At 44.0% G+C, this 19178-nt stretch overlaps 2 protein-coding genes across 2 annotated transcripts in view; both read left to right on the forward strand.

Moving 5' to 3' along the window:
• The window catches only part of LGI2 (leucine rich repeat LGI family member 2), a 73926-nt gene extending 64322 nt beyond the window's left edge, over nt 1-9604 (forward strand). The window contains exon 9 of the transcript XR_007517694.1: nt 9555-9604. The gene's annotated coding sequence lies outside the window, so the exon portion shown is untranslated. The remainder of the gene's footprint in view (nt 1-9554) is intronic.
• A 3626-nt stretch (nt 9605-13230) lies between these two features.
• The window catches only part of CCDC149 (coiled-coil domain containing 149), a 194754-nt gene continuing 188806 nt past the window's right edge, over nt 13231-19178 (forward strand). Inside the window, exon 1 of the mRNA XM_049886425.1 lies at nt 13231-13250. The gene's annotated coding sequence lies outside the window, so the exon portion shown is untranslated. The remainder of the gene's footprint in view (nt 13251-19178) is intronic.

Consider the following 19178-nt stretch of genomic DNA (forward strand, 5'->3'; position numbering starts at 1 on the left):
TCATGAGAGATTACCCATAAATCCAGGAGCCATAGCAATGCCAAGGCTGCAGGGATCGTGGCTGAAGCCAGTCCATTTTTCATTTTCAAAGACCTGCCAAGGCCTTCCTTGGTGGACACTCCAGAAGAGGAATTCTCCTCACCCCTGGGCCTGAGGCTCAGCAACAGTTTCCCTCCCGTCCCAGAAAGGAGCTTGGAGCCGGCTTCAAAGAGAAACATGCTGGCGCAATTGCACCCTCCACAATGACAACTGATGAAGCACAATAGCAGGATCTGGCCTGTAATCAGCTTCAAGCTATACTTAGCTATTTAAGCGTCCATTCTGCTCGCTCCGGAAAGTGTGCGGGGAGAGGCACACAGCCCTCAACTTCAGAGCCTTGCTCATCATCGCAGCGCATCATGCGGAAAAAGGACCCCTTTGTGACAGCCCGGCAAATTACAGCTCAGACAATCTGGGGGCTCAGTGAGAGCGGATTCTTCTTGCTCCTAAAAGAAAAATCTGTTTTAAGCTTAATTATAGTCTGTCATTACCCACTATCTTGCAATGATCCAAAGTCCCTGGCAAAATGATAATAATAATAATAATAAAAAAAGAGAGACAAAGAGAATCCATTTGAAATATGAATTGAAAAGACCCAGACATATGCAAGAAGGGAAGTGAGAGTGGCATTCATTCTTCAGGAACAATTGTGCAACGAGGATCCCAGCTTTAGAATGGTAAATAGTTATTCTGACTCGATTGTCAGTTTACCAGGCCCAAGGGCTCCGTGTTAACTTTACCCACTTACTGAATCTTTAATCTTGTTGCTCTGAAATTCACCTTGTAAAATATAGGAGCAGCTCCCAAGATAAACTGATGCCCAAAATCAAATGACCTAGATTTAATAGGACAATGCCTCTCAGATCCCGAGAGGACACACTGAACTGACTGAAAGTGTTCAGTGATTGCTCTTGGCATGTTAGCAAGAAGAAGCTGAGGTTTATTAGAAAAAAAAAAAAATTAGAAGACACCTTTTAAATCAAGTTTTCTTTGTCAGTTTCCGCGGACAGACTGTAGTTCCCTTTCAGGTACAGCCGACCATTGGGAGCTCCCTCTTGTGGCCACATAGGGAATGGAACTATTTCTCTTTTCCAACCACCCTCCTTACCTGGGAGCCCTGGTGGTGCAGTGGTTAGGAACTAGGCTGCTTACCAGAAATCGACCGTTCGAATCTAACAGCTGCTTCTTGGAAACCCTATGGGACAGTTCTACCCTGTCCTATAGGGTCGCTATGAGTCAGAATTGACCCGATGGCAACAGGTTTGGTTTTGGTTCTTGGTACCTGGTACCTGGAGGGAGCCCTGGTGGCAAAGTAGTTTAAAGTGCTTGGCTGCCAACGGAAAGGCTGACTGTTCGAATTTGTAAAGATTACAGCCTTGGGAACTCAATGGGCAGTTCTACTCTGTCATACAGGGGCGCTCTTAGTTGGAACCTACTTGACAGAACAGGTTTGGTCTGGTCCCGTAGTAGGTGGTACAAACAGCGAATGAGCTCACTGCTAACTAAAAGATTGGAGGTTTGAGTTTACTCAGAGGCACCTCGGAAGAAAGTCCTGGCAATCTACTACTGAAAAATCAGACGCTGAAAACTCTAGGCAGCACAGGTCTGCTATGACACACGTGGCAAGGGGTACTGGTATATATAATCCTTACAGCGATTCGGCTTCTCTGATGAAACCCTGATGGATATGGACTGGAATGTGTTTATATCTATTCTTACATAAAGAAAATGGGGCTCAAAGATGTAAAGAAACGTGTCCATATTTATTAACTAACATAGCCTCTGACTGTGGGGGAAATCCTGCCCCAAGTCCAAGAGGGGGTGTGTTCATACATAACCTTAGGTTAAAAGCTGGGCTCCTTAAGTAATGCAAAAGGTTAATCTGCTTGGCTACTAACTGAAAGGTTGGAGGTTTGAGTCTACCCGGAGGTGCCTCTGAAGAAAGGCCTGGCAATCTACTTCCAAAAAACCAGCCATTGAAAACCCCAAGGAGCGCAGTTCTACTTGACACATACGGGGTCACCGTGAGTCACAATTGACTCAATGGCAACTCTTTTTCCTTTACCCCAAAAAGCAAAACTGGGAAGACAGATTGACATAAACTGGTGGGTCCAGGATTGGATACAAGAGAGGCAGGCCTTAGGCAAGTCTCAGATGGCACACAAAATCTTCCTGAAACTTCCATATCCTCCCAAATCCATGCAGTTTGGTGAAATGACATGAATGTCAGGGGAAATTTTTTGCTTTTCTCCCCCTATTTAGCATCTCCTTTAGTTGTTTTCCATGTATTGCTTTGTAAGAGCTCTTGGACATTAGAGAAGCTGTTAAGCCCTTTTTGCCTCCACAGCAAGATTCTCGATATGAATTCAGTTTTCTGGAATAAACAACAATGGATTGGACGTGGCATTAGGTTCAGACATGGAGCCGAGCGTGTTTAGAGAGAGTTGAATGAGTTTCCTAGTGAGGTCTGTTTCACAGAGATGGCTCTTGGATCATGAGGAGAACTTGGCCGCCATTCCATGGAGCTCCTCGTCTTCTTACCACTGCATTCTGGTTTCAGGGAGGAAAAGATATTACGACTTACCCATCAGCCTTGTCTCCTGATTTTAAGACAATAGGGAGTGTTCCCAGTTGTGGGAACAAGGTGGGTTAAGAATCGTTATGTTGCAAATAAAAGAAAACTCAACTTAAACTGGCTTAACAGTATATGGAATTTATAGGCTGAAGTAAATGAGAAGTCTAAAGATAAGCTTCAGGTAAGGCTTGATCCAGAAGTTCAAAAAATATCGCCAAGGACCACACTTCTCCCCATCCCTCCTCTCTGCCTTCCAATATGTAGCAAACACTGTCCATGCCCTGGTCATTTCCTGTCAGCCTTTCTTAGAGACCATTTTCAGACATTTCCTGTGTATCCTAAAGATTCCATGTATCTTTCTGCCTGAGGGCATTCTCTTTCCCCAGTAGCGTATTCAATAAGCTGGAAATACCAGAGGTCAATGTCCCAACATTGACCCTCAACTATTGAGCAATAAAATTTAGTGACTAAATAGCCCAGCTTACTTATTCCTCAGTGGGACAATTATGAGGTGTGCTTCACATCATTTCTCAAAGTGACCCGCAAGGAACTGAGCCTCAGTCGCACCTTTGTCTTATTAATGCACCTTTTATTGCTTGCATCCTTTCCCTGTCTTACTTCCCTACTCTTTCATGGTGCTTCCTGGGATTCCCTCCTTAAAAAATAACTACTTGGAATAACTACTGGAAAAACACTAATAAATAAATAAATAAAAACTACTCGCACCCACATCCTTGGTTCAGGGTCTCTTGAGGGGGAACCCAGGCTAAGAACAAAGTACACTGCTTCCAGAAAGGGGCGCATGGATACCGGACAACCGGCCACAGATACAATTCTATTGAGAAATGATGAAGACACGTCTGCATCGGAGAGGCCAGAGGATGTCCCTTCTGGACACGGGGCATTTCCGAGAAGGAAACCAGTGAATAAACATAGATTGGAGTCAGTGACAATTCTAGAAACCCATTTGATTCTGTGGTGGTGGTGGGAGGTGAACAGTGGGAGTCACAAAGGGAAAAGGAAGACAGTCCATTTGAAACACAGGGAAAATTGGAGACAATAATCAAAGGAGACTGGTCACAAATACAGTCCTATCTTTCACCACTTGATTTGAGATTTTTCTGATTTTCTAGACTGTTCCAGCCCTCACTCATCCCTCACACCAGCAACAGACCATCCCTCATAATTTAGACCAGTGTTGTCAAATAGAAATACAATGTGAACTACAAATGCAAAGCACATGTTGTTGTTAGGTGCCGTGGAGTCCATTCCAACTCATAGTGACAAAAACGAAACACTGCCCGGTCCTGCGCCATCCTCCCGCTGGTTTGTTATGTTTCAGTCCATTCTTGCAGCCACTTTGTCAATCCATCTCATTGAGGGTCTTCCATTTTTTCGCTGACCTTTTCTTCTCTACTTTACCAAGCATGATGTCCTTCCCCAGGGACTGATCCCTCCTGGTAACATGTCCTAAATATGTGACATGTCTTGCCATCCTTGCTTCCAAGGAGCATTCTGGTTGTACTTCTTCCAAGACAGATTTGTTCCTTCTTTTGGCAGTCCATGGTATATTCAATATTCTTTGCCAGCACCACAATTCAAAGGTGTCAATACTTCTTTGGTCTGCCTTATTCATTGTCCAGCTTTCACATGCATATAAGGCAATTGAAAACGCCATACCTTGGGTCAGGCACACCTTAGTCTTCCAGGTGACGTCTTTGCTCTTCAACACTTTGAAGAGGTCCTTTGCAGCAGATTTGCCCAATGCAATGCGTCTTTTGATTTCCTGACTGCTGCTTCCATGGCCGTTGATTGTGGATCCAAGTAAAATGAAATCCTTGACAACTTCAATCTTTTCTCCATTTATCATGATGTTGCTTATTGGTCCAGTTGTTAGGATTTTTGTTTTCTTTATGTTGAGATGTAATCCGTACCGAAGGCTATAGTCTTCGATCTTCATCAGTAAGTGCTTCAAGTCCTCTTCACTTTCAGCAAGTAAGATTGTTTTATCTGCATAACGCAGGTTGTTAATGAGTCTTCCTCCAATCCTGATGCCCTGTTCTTCTTCATATAGTCCAGCTTCTAGGATTATTTGCTTAGCATACAGATCGAATAGGTACGGTAAAAGGATACAACCCTGACGCACACCTTTCCTGACTTTAAACCAATCGGTATCCCCTTGTTCTGTCCGAACAACTGCCTCTTGATCTATGTCAGAGGTTCCTCATGAGCACAATTAGGTGTTCTGGAATTCCCATTCTTCGCAATGTTCTCCATAGTTTGTTATGATCCACACAGTCGAATGCCTTTGCATAGTCAGTAAAACACAGGTAAACATCCTTCTGGTATTCTCTGCTTTCAGCCAGGACCCACCTGACACCAGCAATGACATCCCTGGTTCCGCGTCCTCTTCTTGAATTCCCAGCAGTTCCCTGTCAATATGCTGCTGCAGCTGCTTTTGAATGATCTTCTGGAGAATTTTACTTGCGTGTGATATTAATGATATTGTTCGATAATTTCCACATTCAGTTGGGTCACCTTTCTTGGGAATAGGCCTAAATATGGATCTCTTCCAGTCATTTGGCCAGGAAGCTATATTCCAAATTTCTTGGTATTTTTCTTGGCATAGACTAGTGGGCACTTCCAGCACTGCATCCATTTGTTGAAACATCTCAGTTCGTGTTCCGTCAATTCCTTGAGCCTTGTTTGTTGCCAGTGCCTTCAGTGCCGCTTGGCTTCTTCCCTCAGTACCATTGGTTCCTGATCACATGCTAACTCTTGAAATGGTTGAATGTGGACCAGTTCTTTTTGGTATAATGACTCTGTGTATTCCTTCCATCTTCTTTTGATGCTTCCTGCGTCATTTAATATTTTCCCCGTAGAATCCTTCAATATCACAACTCAAGGCTTGAATTTTTTCTTCAGTTCTTTCAGCTTGAGAAATGCTGGGTGTTCTTCCCTTTTGGTTTTCTACCTCCAGCTCTCTGCACGTGTCATTATATTACTTTGTCTTCTCGAGCTGCCCTTTCAATTCTTCTGTTCAGCTCTTGTACTTCATCATTTCTTCCTTTTGCTTTAGCTACTTGAAGTTCAAAATCAAGTGTCAGAGTCTCTTCTGAGATCCATTTTGGTCAAGCCACATACACAATTTTCAATGTCCTAGTGTCTACATCAAAAAAGGAAAAAGAAATAGGTGAAATTAATTTTAATATCTTTTATTTAACCCAAGATATTCCAAAATCAGCCTTTCACCATGTAATCAGTATAAAAATTATTAATGTGACATTTACTTTTTTTTCATGCTAAGTCTTTGAAAACCCAGTGTACATTTTATACATTTTACCTGCTTGATAGCTTCATATGGCTAGTGGCTACTGTGTTGGACAGCACAGGTTTAGAACACAATTTGTTACTAAGTTTGCATTGGGCTCTAGAGATTCAAAATGCTTCCATATGCATCTTATCATTTGGTCTGCCCTGAGAGGCAGACCCATGTGGTATTACCATCCCTATATTGATAATACCTTAAAACCAGTTGCTGTTAAGTGGATTCCAATTCAAGGTGACCCCGTGTGTGTCAGAGTAGAACTGTACTCCACAGAGTTTTTAGTAGCTGATTTTTCAGAAGTAGATTGCCAGGCCATTCTTCCAAGGCACCTCTGGGTAGACTCAAACCTCCAACATTTTGGTTAGCAGCTAAGCACATCAATCATTTGTACCACCCAATAACTCCATAATACCTTGTTGTTAGGACCTGTTGAGTTGGTTCTGACATTTAGCAATCCTATGTACAAAAAAAAAAAAAAGAAACACTGCCTGGTCCTGTGTAATTCTTACAGTCATTGTTATGTCTGAGCCCATTGTTGCAGCCACTGTGTCAATCCATCTCATTGAGTGTCTTCCTCTTTTTCACTTACCCCCTACTTTACCAAGCATGATGTCCTTCTCCAGGGACCGATCCCTCTTGATAACATGTCCAAAGTACGTAAGATGAAGTCTCACCATCCTCCCTTCTAAGGAGCATTCTGGCTGTACTTCTTCAAAGACAGATTCGTTCAATCTTCTGGGAGTCCATGGTATAGTCAATATTCTTCTCCAACACCACAATTCAAAGGTGTCAATTCTTCTCTGGTCTTCCTTATTCATTGTCCAGCTTTCACATGTATATGAGGAGACGGAAAATATCATTGCTTGAATCAGGTGCACCTTAGTCCTCAAAGTGACATCTTTGCTTTTCAACAATTTGAAGAGATCTTTTGGAGGAGATTTGCGCAATGAAAAAAAGCCGCTTGATTTCTTGATTTCTGTTTTCATGGAGGTTGATTATGGATTCAAGTAAAGTGAAATTCTTGACAGCTTCAATATTTTCTTAGTTTATCATGAGTTGCTTACTGGTACAGTTGTGAGGATTTTTGTTTTCTTTCTGTTGAGGTGTGATCCATACTGAAGGCCGTGGTCTTTGATCTTCATCAGTAAGTGCTTCAAGTCCTCTCCATTTTCAGCAAGCAAGGTTGTGAGGTACTGTCAGGGGAAGTTAAGCTAAGTCACACCTCTTGGGGATAGCAAGGCTAAGACTTGAGCTGGACTCTGTGTGCCTTCCACCTCTGCACATGTTTTTCATCTGGGCTCATATTATCTTTTTATATTCTCTTCAATACACCTAGTAGTTGCTAGACAGGCTTGCTGATTAATAGATTATATTAGTCAGGATTCATTTAGTCATAAATGACAGACACTCGATTCAAACTGGTTTAAATAAAAGAAGAACTAATGATTTATGAAATAAATGCAGGTGGTTTCAGGAATAGCTGAATCAAGGGGTAAAATCGATGCTTTCTGACACAGCTTTGCTTCTGTCTGTGCTTACTGTCTATCCCAGTCAGGATCTCCCCAAGAGATGGCAAAGAAAGCCATCATGCTGCCAGGTTGGAATCCTCGGTGAAAACAGAATACCACTTTCGAAATAGTCCCAGGAAATGTCTTGGGGAGAGGTCTCATTGGTCTGGCTTGGGTACATGCCCCTCCCTGAATCAATCACTTCACAGCAGGACTGGGTCATATGTCTACCCTTGGATCCATGAGAGCAAGGTGGGGGAGGGGTGGTACCCAAAGAAAAAGGGAAATAATGGGTTCTGAGCAAGCAGAAACTGCAGCTGCCACCCTCACCCATCATGTCATGTCTGTCTTTGGAGTTGCATAATTGTTGTTGTTGTTAGGTGCCATCGGGTCAGTTTCAACTCAAAGTGACCCGATATACAACAGAATGAAACACTGCCCAGTCCTCCGCCATTCTCACAGTTGTTATGCTTAAGCCCATTGTTGTAGCCACTGTGTCAATCCGTCTCATTGAGGGTCTTCCTCTTCTTCACTGACCCTCTACTTTACCAAGCGTGATGTCCTTCTCCAGGGACTAGTCCCTCCTGACAGCATGCCCAAAGTATGTGAAATGTAGCCTCACTATCTTTGCTTCTAAGGAGCATTCTGGTTGTACTTTTTCCAAGACAGATTCATTTGCTCTTTTGGCAGTCCATGGTATATTCAATATTCTTCGCCAATGCCACAGTTCAAAGGCGTTGATTCTTCTTTGGTCTTCTTTATTCATAGTCCAGCTTTCACATGCATAGGAGTCGACTGAAAAACCATGGCTTGGGTCAGCAGCACCTTAGTCTTCAAGATGACATCTTTGGTTTTCAACATTTTAAAGAGGTCTTTTGCAGCAGATTTGCCCAGTGCAATGCGTTTTTTGGTTTCTTGACTGCTGCTTCCATTGCTGTTGATTGTGGACCCATGTAAAATGAAATCTTTGACAACTTCAATCTTTTCCCTGTTTATTACGATGTGGCTTCTTGGTCCAGCTGTGAGGATTTTTGTTTTCCTTATGTTAAGGTATAATCCATACTGAAGGCTGTGGTCTTTGATCTTCATCAGTAAGTGCTTCAAGTCCTCTTTACTTTCAGCAAGCACGGTTGTGTCATCTGCACACAACATTGAATGAATTTTTGTGGTCATGTGTCTCGTTTACCAAAAGCTGAGAGAGGAATAGCTGGGAAGTGCAGGGGTTGTGCTCTGGGGTGACCTATGTGTACCTCTCTGGTGGCCAGATGTCTCTCACAATCAAACATAGCTTCCAAACCTCCCTTTGGCTCTGGAACTGGTGTGAATTTCACAACACACCTGATAACAGTTCTGGTGACATCCATCGGGTGAGACACAGTGCCACATGGGCCAGATGATGGCAGTGTTTTGGTAACTGGACCCTGGTGGTACTCCCCATTCATTTCCACTTCCCCTGTCCTTATTAGATTCACAGCAATCACTGCCCTTCACCCCCCACACGGGCCCAGTTCCAGGGCCAAACCCGACCCAAGCAAGAAGCATAACCATAGCCTGCCCCACCTAGGGGACTCTGCATTGCTTCCACTTTGCCTTCCTTGGCAAATGGGTCCTGGGGTGACTTTAAGGGACCCAGATATACTAGTCAGGATCCCTTTGAGCACAAAGTACTCTAAGAAGGAATTATACTGACTTAATGAAAAAGGTAATTTATTGCTTTTTATAACTAAAAAATCCAAACACAACTTTTGTTGTTACCACTAAGTCGGCCCCGACTTGCGGCAATTCCGTGTACAATGGGATTGACTGTGGTGGGCCAAAGTTTTACAATGGCTGATTTTTTTTTTTCTTTCCTTTTTTGTGCTTTTGGTGAAAGTTTACAGAGGAAATTAGTTTCTCATTACACGATTAATACACACATTGTTGTGTGACTTTGGTTGCCAACCCTGCAATGTGTACACTCTCCCCTTTTCAGCCTTGGGTTCCCCATTTCTATTCATCCAGCTTTCCTGTCCCTTCCTGCCTTCTCGTCCCTGCCCCTGCGCTGGTGTGCCCATTTAGTCTCGTATACATGGTTGAACTATGTGTGTTATTGTTTGTTTTATAGGCCCGTCTGATCTTTGGCTGAAGGCTGAACCTCAGGAGTGACATCAGCACTGAGTTAAAAAGGTTTCTAGGGGTACATTGGCTGATTTTTAGAAGTAAATCACCAGGCCTTCCTTCCTAGCCTGTCTTAGTCTGGAAGCTCTACGGAAACCTGTTCAGCATCATAGCAACAAGCAAGCCTCCACTGACAGACAGGTGGTGGCTGCACAGGAGGTGCATTGGCCAGGAATCGAACCCAGGTCTTCCACATGGAAGGCAAGAATTCTTCCACTGCACCACCACTGCCCCAACTTCTCTCCTGTAGACACACAGATTTGCCACCTGGAAAGACCAATCTCCTGGCAGGACTGACAGAGACGAGCCTGAGAGTGCCCTCTCTGGATTCAAGGGATTTCCACCTTCCCTCCGGGGTTCTGAGCCGGTGTAGGTCTGGACCCATGAAAGCGGGGGCATGAGCCTGGTCTCTCCCAGGCCTGGGATTCTCAAACTATAGACGGCTGACTTGTGGGAACAGGAAACGGCACCTGTGGGTCACCTTCGGGAGCAAACTGTCAAAGCAGTTGTGCCTGAGGCTGACCTAGTTTGACAGTGGGCTGCACACCGGCGCTCTCCTTTTCAGGATTTGTTCCAGGCATTTGTTTATTTGCAAACCACTCTATTTGCCGCTAAAAATACTTCTCTGAAGCAGATGCACAACTGACCGTGACTTTCCCTGAAACAGCCCAGTGCACAAGCACAGCAGGGCTCCCCCTCAGGCCTCCGGGGCTCAAGGATCACGTGTGGAGCAGTTCCAGGCCTTCTTCCCTTAAGACAGACAGCTCTGGTCACTCCTGTAACCTAAAAACGAATCCCTCCCTAAGATATTTGCTGATTAAGACGAGACTCTGGTCTGGCTGACTGTGGAGCCTACTACAAGGAACTTTTTGTTTGCAACACAGAAAACTCTAACTGGGTTAATCATGCATGTACACACACACATACACAAAGAGATATATTATCTCCATAAGGAACAATTCCAGGAGTACTTCAGGCACAGCGGAATCCAGGTGCACAGTGGGTTCCCAGAGTCTGATCTCAATTTCGTCTTCTTTCAGTTCTCTTCCTCTGCATTGGCTTCAAGCGGGTTTTCTCCTCACAGTGTCAAGATGGCTGCCTTGGGCTTACATACTCACAGCTCCAAGTTCGACCAGAAGAGAACTTCTTTTGCCTGATAATTTTTACTTTTTATTGAGGTGTATTTGATATACAATAAATTGCACATGTTTATAGTGTACGATTGGATCGTTTTGACATACGTATGTTGTTGTTAGGTGCTGTAGAGTGGATCCCGACTCACAGCAACCCTATGTACCACAGAAAGAAGCACTGCCTGATCCTGTGTCATTCTCACAATTGTTGTTATGCTTGAGCCCACTGATGCAGCCACTCTTTCAGTCCATCACATTGAGGGTCTTCCTCTTCTTCACTGACCCTCTACTTTACCAAGCATGCTGTGTAATATAGAAGCTGTATATTTCTCCCAAAGCACTACTTAAGGGCTATCTCACAAATTCTGATAATAGTAATTTCATTTTCATTCAGCTTAAATGTGTAGATACTGATTCCAAAAAAAAAAAAAAAAAACCGAACCCATTGCCATTGAGTTGATTCCGACTCTTATAGCAACCCTAAAGGACAAAGTAGAACTGCCCCATAGGGTTTCCAAGGAGCGGCTGGTGGATTTGAACTGCCAGCCCTAGTTAGCAGCCATAGCTCTTAACCACTATGCCACCAGGTTATTTAGAAGTGTATTAATTCGTTTTGAATTTTTCAGAAATATTTCATGGTCCTGTATTGTGGCCCTGTCTGTGTCTGATCCCAGCGGTACCACACCTATCTTAAAATGGATTGCCACTGGGCCTGGCTCATCTTATTATGTGGTGGGTTAGACTCCCAGTTTATGACAGGCAATTCTGGTCACATAGTCACTTGATGTCTGTGGTCAGACACTAAGTTTCCACCAAAGCCCAGTTACCTGCCAGGAGCTGTGTTTTCAATGGTGTATACTCCTTGGAAGGAGCCTGGGTGGTGCAATCAGTTTGGGATCAGCTACTAACTGAAAGGTTGGTGGTTCGAACCCTCGCAGTGGCTCTACAGAAGAAAAGACCTGGGGACCTGCTTCTGTAAGGATTACAGCCAAGAAAAACCTACGGAGCAGGTCTACTCCGTCACACGCGGCAACTGTGATTCAAGGGCGGACTCCACGGAAGCTAACAAGGACAACGTGGTCCCTGGATGGTGGAAATGGTTAACACGCTCAGCTGCTAACCAAAAGCCTGGGGGCTTGAGTCCACCCAGAGGAGCCTTGGAAGGAAGTCCTGATGATCTACTTTCAAAAATTCAACCTTTGAAAACCCTACGGATAACAGTTCTATTCTGAGACACAAGGGGTCACCACGAGGCAGAATTAACTCGATATCAGCTGGTGTGGGTGGTGCCGAAAGCATGGGGTACCAGGAGGAAGGTGTGAGTGCGAGGTATGTGCTGAGGAGAACTGAGGTAACAAATGACTAAGGTAATTAACATTAATAGCCAGAAATGTCCTAGGTCCGGGTCGGTCCTCACAGGATGGCAGTGTAAATTCAGGAGTTCAGGCTGGTGTACTGCCAACCGCTCTGACTGAGATCACAACAGAGGGCCTAGGACAGAGTAGGAGAAAAACGTAGAACAAAAAAATCAAATTCACAAGAAAGACCAGACCTACTAGTCTAACAGGTACTGAAGGAAACTCTGAGACTCTGGCCCTCAGACACCCTTCTGACCTGGAACTGAAGCCATTCCTGGAGACCAGCTGTCAACCAAACAATAGACAGGTCCATAAAATAAACAATAACACCTGTCAGGTATGTGTTCCTTAGAACAGTCAGTTATAGGAGATCGAAAGGACAACACTTGCCCCAAAGCAAAGATGAGAAGGCAGGAGGAGGTGGAAAATCCCACGGAAAGAAAACAGGGAACCCAGGGCGGAAATGGGGAGAACACTAACACATTGTGGTGAGTGCAGTCAATGTCCTGGAACACTTTATGTACAAACTTATAGAACGAGAAACTAATTTGCTCTGTAAACTTTCACCTAAAGCACGATAAAAAAATTTTTTGGAATAAGAAGTTCAGGCTGGTGAATGAAGTCCGAAGGCTATCAGCAGCCCTGAGACAAAACAGGACAGCTTTAGAAATCACTTTGAAAGGCTTTTGATATGTTAATAGAGGGTCACCAAGAGGGTGGGTTGGGACCATCAGTCCTGGGGCGAATTCAGAAAAATTCTTGTTATGGAGTCAGGTGGGGATAACTAGGTTTTCTGTCTTCTCACAAAAACCACCGAAGAATTGGCTTTCTACCTCAGCAAAAGGAGAAATGATTTAGAAGAGACCCCATTAATTTGGGGAAAGAGACATGAAAACGTTAAGGTTTATATATTTGCCTCTCAAGAATCTAATAATTGTGTCCTAATGTTTCAGAACCACCTCTAGCTTCTAACACATATGTTAAGCTCCCAGCCATAATCTTGGGTGAAGATTAAAGCAAAGATTGCTTGCCTCAATTGTATTTATTTTTTGTTTGTTGTTTAACTAAAGTCCCTAGAAGAATTTTACTTTTTTTTCTTCAGAAAGGAGCCCTGGTGGCGCAGCGGTTAAGAGCTCGGCTGCTAATCAAAAGGTCGGTAGTTTGAATCCACCAACTGCTCCTTCGAAACCCTGTGGGTTCTACCCTGTCCTATAGGGTCGCTATGGTTCGGAATAGACTTGATGGCAATGGGTTTGTTTGTTTGTTTGTTTGTTTCCCTAGAAAGCCTTCTTTCAGTGTAACCTGAGTATGACACTGCTCCTCCTTTTCTTTTCTGGGGAGTTTGGGGTCACTGCCTGTTGTGCCCTGAAGGACTCATCTTGGCCACTGCTGAACCACGGGATCTTCCATGGCTGACAATAACCTGACGCACTACCTGTTAGTGATCTGGGTGGTGGGAGAGGAGGCTGGAGCCAGCTCGTGGCAGCCCCATATGTGTCAGGGTAGAGCTGTGCTCCATAGGGTTTTCAGTGGCTGAGTTTTTAGAAGTAGGTCGCCAGGTCTTTCTTCCAAGGCATCTCTGGGTAGCCTTGAACCTCCAACTTTTTAGTTAGTAGCTGAGTGCTTAACCATTTGCACTACCCAGAAACTCAAGCCAGATGGTAGAGGAGTGGTGTTTATCCCTGCCCATTCACTTGCCAGTCCTCCCCAGACCAGAAAACAAACAAACAAAAACAATGAGCAACAATTGAAAGTAGTGCAAGGTTCTGCCACCCTTTATTGAAGGTTCAGGGGGATCTTACAGAATATTGAAGAGTATCAGTCAGGAGAATTGCTGCTAGTTGTTGTAACAACCAGTTCTCAGGGCTGTCACACAATAAAGAAGATCCTTGGGTGGTGTACGGTTTGCCCTTTGCAAACTTAGCAGCACCGTGGAAGAAAGGCCTGATAGATAATCTGCATCTTTCTCCGGTGGAGTGGCTGCTAGGTTTGAACCAGCAACCTTTTGGTTAGCAGCCAAGCACTTAGCCACTGCACCACCAGGGCTCATTTGCTGGAAAGATTACAGCCAAGAAAACCCTCCGGAGCAGTTCTACTCTGTAATTCATGGGGTCACCATGAGCTGGAATCGACTCGATCGATGGCAGTGGGTTAACACAGTAAGAGTTTATTCCGGGCTTACACAAAGACCAATACAGATGTGCTGAGTCAGGTAGCTCTCCTCCAGGTGATGATTTCTGTCCCCCAGGCCTCTGAGCCTAGGAGATTTCCACCGGATCTTCAGCTTCCAGCTAGCAGAGGAGTGAAGAGAGAAAGCATGGAGGATGACAGGAAAGGTTTGAAGAGCCAGCTCTGGAAAAGCACACACTGTTGCTGCCTAGCTTTCATGGGCCGCTCCTAGATGCCCGCGTGCTGGGAGCTGTGGTCTTCCTATGTGCCGGGGGGAGAACGAATGAGCTGATGAACAAATAGTGCTCTCTCTGCCACATCACAGGAGATCCATCACTCGGAGCATTATCTGATGGACTCATCGCCAGGGAAATAGACCTTCATAGATGTACGTCTTCAGAACAAGGGTATCCCATCTGCATGGATTTCTTTCTGACTTTATCTCTCCTCCGACTTTACAGTTGCTTTCTTTCTTCAAAAGCCCCTTTTCCAAGTCTCTAGTTCAGTGTTCCATCCCCTTTCCAAAAGGAAACACCCCTCTTTGCATGCAACATCCTGATTCTCATGGCCATTCTTCTGTATCCAGGGAGCAAGCTCTGGTCCTGAGAATTGGGGAAAGTAGGATGCCCCAATACTCCCTTTCGCAAGAGCAAGCTCATCAGCTCTCCAATAACCTCCATAGCACACACCCCTCTAAAACCAAGGTTCAATGCTGTCTAATCCCAGTTAAGAAAAGCATATTCCTTCACTGCACATGACTTTGTTCCCAGCACTGTGGTGCTAGGGATCATATGACTGTTTCCTGAACCAGGAATACAAAACTGTGCTTAGTCACCCATAATGGGTGGCCTCAACATCCACTAGGTTCTTTCTGATCCCCCAAATTCTTCTCTGACAGATTCCATCCAAAAACACGTTGATGATTCTACCATACATCTCCTAGGTCCCTTTCAGTTTAGACTTCTACGTTTATAGGAGGAAATGTTTCTCATGAAGGCACATTCATGGCACCTAGATGCCTTATTTCATAATATTTGTATATAACTGACCACCACCCATCTGTCAGTTTGCTGTACTGTGATAGCTTGCATGTTGCTATAATGCTGGAAGCTATGTCACTGGTATTTCAACTAGGAGGATCACCCGTGGTAGACAGGTTTCAGGGGAGCTTTCAGACTAAGACATACTGGGAAGAAAGGCCTAGCAATTTACTTCTGAAAATTAACCAAAGAAGGCTCTATGGATCACAATGGACTATTGTCTGATATAGTGCTGGAAGATAAGCCCCGAGGTTGGAAGGAACTCAAGACACACAGTGGCTACAACAATGAATTTGAGCATACCAACATTGGTGAAGATGGCTCAGGACCGAGCAACATTTTGTTCTGTTATACATAGGGTCACCATGAGTTGGAGCCAAGTCTACAGCAACTAACAACAACATATGTAACTGAAGAGTCAACTGTCACAGTTACCTACAACTCGAATAGGTGGAATGAGTGGAGTCTACTCCAGAAACGCCACGGCATAGACATCCAGCAAGCTCTGAAGCAAGCAATATGTGCGTGAACACCACTGCTCACCTGGATAACTTTACCTCTCTGGGTCTCAGCTCTGTTTGAGAGGCTAGGTGATATGGTCGCTAAGTTCTTCTACAACTCTAAAAACCAACAACCTAACCGTTGCCTTTGAGTAGATTCCCACTCATTACAACCCTATAGGACACAGTAGAACTGCCCCATAGGGTTTTCAAGGAGTGCCTGGTGGATTAGAACTGCCAAACTTTTAGCAGCCAACCTCTTAACCACTGTGCCACCAGGGCTCCTTTATAGCTCTAAATAATTCTAGGAGTGGTATCCAAGAAATGTTGTAGAAAGCAAAATCAGAGTATCTGACCTATCGTAGGTGTCAATAAATATTTCTTGTATAAATGGATTTGCACAGTGCCTAAGCAATTTCCTATTTCTGAAAAATGAGGCCTTCTAGTAGCTAATATAATGTGTACATGCAGCATTTGTGAAACTCATTCAGCTAAAGCCACTGTTATAGGAAATTATAGGTAACAATCCCCAGTAAGTTGGGGAAGAAGCAAATAGAGAAGCCAGGAGATAGCACTTCATTTTCCATATGTCAGTTATTAAGGCTGTGTCCTGAAGGGATGCATCAACTTATTCCATACTCTTAACTCAGTGTTTTTCAGCAGATTTTTCACCAGTTCCATAATTAAGTAGATTGGGGACATAGTGGGATAGGCAAAAATAAAGAGGATTCTACACTGCAGGGGTTCTCAGAAACTTTAATGTATTTCATGTGTAATGTGAATTTTCAAGAGGAAGCCATGGTTGTTCACTGTCTCCCAAACGTGTTGTCTTAGTTTCAGGTCCCTGAAGGCAGACACAGAGGAAGCATCTGGGTTGTTGTTAGGTGTCATGCAGTCAGCTCCAACTTATAGAGACCCAGTTTATAACAGAACAAAATTTTGCCTGGTCCTGTGCCGTCTTCAAAATCATTGCTGTTTGAACCCCTAGTTGAAGGCACTGAGTCAATCCAATCTGGTTGAGAGTCTTTCTCTTTTTCGCTGACCCTCTGCTTAAACAAGTATGATGTAGTTCTCCAGGGATTCAAACCAAAAAAACCAAACCTGTTGCCGTTGAGTTGATTCTGACTTATAGCAATCCTATGGGACAGAGTAGAACTGCCCCCAGAGAGTTTCCAAGGAGCACCTGGTAGATTCAAACTGCCAACCTTTTGGTTGGCAGCCATAGCACTTAACCACTATGCCACCAGGGTTTCCTCTCCAGAGATTAGTCCCTTCTTATAAAATGTCCAAAGTAAGCAAGATGAAATCTTGCCATCTTTGCTTCTGAGGGACATTCTGGCTGTACTTCCTCCAAGATAGATTTGTTCGTTCTTCTGGCAGTCCATGATATATTCAATATTCTTCTCCAACACCATAATTCGAATGCATCAATTATTCTTTGGCCTTCCTTTTTCATTGTCCAGCTTTCACACGCATACAAGGTAATTGAAAATACCATGGCTTGGATCAGGTGCGCCTTAGTCCTCAGGTGACATCTGCAAGGTGGTCGTTCACAAAATGCTCCTAGAAAACCCTCAGCAAAAGTGGGGAAGTAGGAAAGGGAGAAGAGGCAGTAAGCAACGTATTTATGATATGTTAACACTGTGGGCAACTGGAGCTCAGTCTCGCTGGGGAAGCTCGAGGAGATTGTGTAGAACATTCTTCAGAACTGACCTTCTGAAAGCAAAGATGCTGGGCTGTTCGTCTACCAATTCCCATTCCTCACTGGTTGAGGGTCACTCTGGGGTGTTATCACTTTCGAACTTCAGGCTTAACGCTTTCCAGGGATGGAGTGGAGACATGTTTCTGAATCCAGAATCCCAAGGATTGCACTTTGGGAGATGCTGTCTTATTCAATTTTTTCTGCCAGACTCCAGAGTAAGCCCTTAGCCCATTCTTCTACACACTAGCAAAAGGGAGCCTTTCTGCACTAAGCTTATTCTTCTTTTGGAACCCCTAACAGATTAGAAGAAAAGCCTGGTGATCTACTTCCAAATAAAAAATCAACATTGGAAACCCCATGGAGCAGTCCTATTCTGACACACACGAGGCCACCACAAGTCGGAATCAACTTGATGGCAACTGCTAACACATTTCCAGTGACATCATGACTGTCTCAAAACAAATTCTGAAATCCAACCTTATAAAAAATCATTTACGCTTCCCACACTTCCAAATTGAGTTGGCTTCAAATAGTAATAAAATATATGTATGTAGAAATAAAGCCAAATATTTGAGTAGTGTACATTTGCATATGCTACCTATAATATCCCATGTAACACTTTCACGAGACTGGAGTTGTGAGCACCTCTTATGGATTGAATTGTGTCTCCAAAGAATATACCTTGAAGTCCTACTCCCCGTACTTAGAATGTGACCTTGTTTGAAATAGGATCTTTGAAGATGATATTTGTTAACATGAGGTTCATACAGAAGTGCGTGGACCCTAATCCAATATGACTGGTGTCCTTATGTAAAGAGGAGAAGACGCAGACAGAGGGAAGATGGCCATGCGAAGATGAAGGCAGAGATTGGAGTTATGCTGCCACAAATCAAGAGATGCTTGGGGCTACCAGAAGCTGGAAGAGACAAGGAAGGATCTTTCCCTAAAGTCTTCAGAGAGAGTGTGGCCCTGCCAACACCCTGCATTTGGACTAGTAACTTCCATAAATGTGAGAGAAAATATTTCTGTTGTTTTAAGTCACCCAACTTGTGGTACTCTGTTATGGCAGCTCTAGGAAACTAATACAGCATCCAAAAACCAAACTGAGAACAATCATTTCAAACGTTGGGGGTCAGTGCTGTAGCATCTGAAGTGACAAGAAAAGGGGAGCATTCAAGAAAGAAGTGGTCTAGTTGATCTATGATACTGGAAGCTATGCCATCTGTATTTCAAATACCAGCAGGGCTACCCATGGTGGATAGATTTCAGTGGAGCTTCCAGATCAAGATGCACTAAGAAGAAAGGACTGGTGATCTATTTCTAAAAATAGCCAGTGAAAACCCTATGGATGACAACATAATATTGTCTGGCATAGTGCTGGAAGATGAGCCCCTCTGGGTTGCAAGTTACTCGAAATACATAGTGGCTACAACAATGGACTTTACAATGGTGAAGATGGTGCAGGGCTGGGCAGCATTTCGTTCCGTTGTCAGGGGGTTGCCATGAGTTGGCAACTAAAAACAAGAGTTGAGTTGAGGTAACTGAAGCAAAGGGAAATGGGAACTCACCAAGAAGACTGTCGAGAAAGGAGAGGCCTCGCCCTTCAGGAAACCTCCTTGTCCTCTAAAACCTCAAATGCCAAATTCCTATACAGCATTTACCCTTTGCA

This window comes from Elephas maximus, chromosome 5, assembly GCF_024166365.1.
Source record: "Elephas maximus indicus isolate mEleMax1 chromosome 5, mEleMax1 primary haplotype, whole genome shotgun sequence".
Taxonomy (NCBI): Eukaryota; Metazoa; Chordata; class Mammalia; order Proboscidea; family Elephantidae; genus Elephas; species Elephas maximus.